This window comes from Arachis stenosperma, chromosome 3, assembly GCF_014773155.1.
Source record: "Arachis stenosperma cultivar V10309 chromosome 3, arast.V10309.gnm1.PFL2, whole genome shotgun sequence".
Taxonomy (NCBI): Eukaryota; Viridiplantae; Streptophyta; class Magnoliopsida; order Fabales; family Fabaceae; genus Arachis; species Arachis stenosperma.
Window position 1 is genome coordinate 55614288 of NC_080379.1, and position 2906 is coordinate 55617193.

Genomic DNA, 2906 nt, shown 5'->3' on the forward strand with positions numbered 1-2906 from the left:
GTCCTCGAGCAAAAGAAGAAAGAAGAGAGTAGAAGGAGGAGATGGAGGTGGCTTATGGTTCGGCCAAAAGAAGGGGGAGAAGTGGTGTTTAGATGGTGTGAAAATGAAGGAGTGAAGAAGGGTTTATGGGGAAGAGGTGTTGAGGTGATTGGTGAATGGGTGAAGAAGAAAGAGGGTGGTGGGGTTGGTGGGGACCCTGTGGGGTCCACAGATCCTGAGGTGTCAAGGAAAAGTCATCCCTGCACCAAGTGGCATTCAAAATCACGTTTTGAGCCATTTCTGGCGTTAAACGCCGGGATGGTGCCCCTTTCTGGCGTTTAACGCCAGGTTCTTGCCCTTTCCTGGCGTTTAACGCCAGTCTGGTGCCCCTTTCTGGCGTTAAACGCCCAGAATGGTGCCAGACTGGGCGTTAAACGCCCAAATGCTAGCCTCACTGGCGTTTAAACGCCAGTGATTTCTTCCTCCAGGGTGTGCTGTTTTTCTTCCTGTTTTTCATTCTGTTTTTGCTTTTTCAATTGATTGTGTGTCTTCTTATGATCATCAACCTACAAAATAAGATAAAATAACAAAAGAAAATATATAAAATATAATCATTGGGTTGCCTCCCAACAAGCGCTTCTTTAATGTCAGTAGCTTGACAGAGGGCTCTCATGGAGCCTCACAGATACTCAGAGCAATGTTGGAACCTCCCAACACCAAACTTAGAGTTTGAATGTGGGGGTTCAACACCAAACTTAGAGTTTGGTTGTGGCCTCCCAACACCAAACTTAGAGTTTGACTGTGGGGGCTCTGTTTGACTCTGAATTGAGAGAAGCTCTTTATGCTTCTTCTCCATGGTGACAGAGGGATATCCTTGAGCCTTAAACACAAGGGATTCTTCATTCACTTGAATGATCAGTTCACCTCTATCAACATCAATCACAGCCTTTGCTGTGGCTAGGAAGGGTCTGCTAAGGATTATGGATTCATCCATGCACTTCCCAATCTCTAGGACTATGAAATCAGTAGGGATGTAATGGTCTTCAATCTTCACCAGAACATCCTCTACAAGTCCATGAGCTTGTTTTCTTGAGTTGTCTGCCATCTCTAGTGAGATTCTTGCAGCTTGTACCTCAAAGATCCCTAGCTTCTCCATTACAGAGAGAGGCATGAGGTTTACACTTGACCCTAAGTCACACAGGGCCTTCTTGAAGGTCATGGTGCCTATGGTACAAGGTATGGAAAACTTCCCAGGATCTTGTTTCTTTTGAGGTAATTTCTGCTTAGACAAGTCATCCAGTTCTTTGGTGAGCAAAGGAGGTTCATTCTCCCAAGTCTCATTTCCAAATAACTTGTCATTCAGCTTCATGATTGCTCCAAGGTATTTAGCAACTTGCTCTTCAGTGACATACTCATCCTCTTCATAGGAAGAATACTCATCAGAGCTCATGAATGGCAGAAGTAAATCCAATGGAATCTCTATGGTCTCATTTTGAGTCTCAGATTCCCATGGTTCCTCATTAGGGAACTCATTGGAGGTCAGTGCACGCCCATTGAGGTCTTCCTCAGTGGCGTTCACTTCCTCTCTTCCCTCTCTAGATTCGGCCATGGTTATGGCTTTGCACTCTCCTTTTGGATTTTCTTCTGTATTGCTTGGAAGAGTACTTGGAGGGAGTTCAGTAATTTTCTTACTCAACTGTCTCACTTGTGCCTCCAAATTCCTAATGGAGGACCTTGTTTCAGTCATGAAACTTTGAGTGGTTTTAATTAGATCAGAGACCATGGTTGCTAAGTCAGAGGGGTTCTGCTTAGAATTCTCTGTCTTGTGCTGAGAAGATGATGGAAAAGGCTTGCCATTGCTAAACCTGCTTCTTCCACCATTGTTGTTATTGAAACCTTGTTGAGGTCTCTCTTGATTCTTCCATGAGAAATTTGGGTGATTTCTCCATGAAGAATTATAGGTGTTCCCATAGGATTCTCCTAGGTAATTCACCTCTTCCATTGAAGGGTTCTCAGGATCATAAGCTTCTTCCTCAGATGAAGCATCCTTAGTACTGCTTGGTGCATTTTGCATTCCAGACAGACTTTGAGAAATTAAATTGACTTGTTGAGTTAATATTTTGTTCTGAGCCAGTATGGCATTCAGAGCATCAATCTCAAGAACTCCTTTCTTCTGACTTGTCCCATTGTTCACAGGATTCCTTTCAGAAGTGTACATGAATTGGTTATTTGCAACCATTTCAATGAGCTCTTGAGCTTCTATAAGCGTCTTCTTCAGATGAAGAGATCCTCCAGCAGAGCTATCCAAAGACATCTTGGATAGTTCAGAGAGACCATCATAGAAAATACCTATGATGCTCCATTCAGAAAGCATGTCAGATGGACATTTTCTGATCAATTGTTTGTATCTTTCCCAAGCTTCATAGAGGGATTCACCATCCTTCTGTCTGAAGGTTTGGACTTCCACTTTAAACTTACTCAATTTTTGAGGTGGAAAGAACTTTGCCAAGAAGGCATTGACTAGCTTTTCCCAAGAGTCCAGGCTTTCTTTAGGTTGTGAGTCCAACCATATTCTAGCTCTGTCTCTTACAGCAAAAGGGAATAGCATCAGTCTGTAGACCTCAGGGTCAACCCCATTAGTCTTGACTGTGTCACAGATTTGCAAGAATTCAGCTAAGAACTGATGAGGATCTTCCAGTGGAAGTCCATGGAACTTGTAATTCTGTTGCATTAGAGAAACTAATTGAGGCTTAAGCTCAAAGTTGTTTGCTCCAATGGCAGGGATAGAGATGCTTCTCCCATAGAAGTCGGGAGTAGGTGCAGTAAAGTCACCAAGCACCTTCCTTGCATTGTTGGCATTGTTGTTATTTTCGGCTGCCATGGGTTCTTCTTCTTTGAAGATTTCTGTTAGGTCCTCTACAGAGAGT

General features: G+C 43.3%; 1 non-coding gene across 1 annotated transcript; it reads left to right on the top strand.

Annotated features, from left to right (window-relative positions):
- Positions 1–2351: 2351 nt before the first annotated feature.
- LOC130970958 (small nucleolar RNA R71) lies at positions 2352–2455 on the top strand. The gene has a single exon (XR_009082200.1). It is a non-coding gene; the product is annotated as a small nucleolar RNA R71 (small nucleolar RNA).
- The last annotated feature ends 451 nt before the right edge of the window (positions 2456–2906 follow it).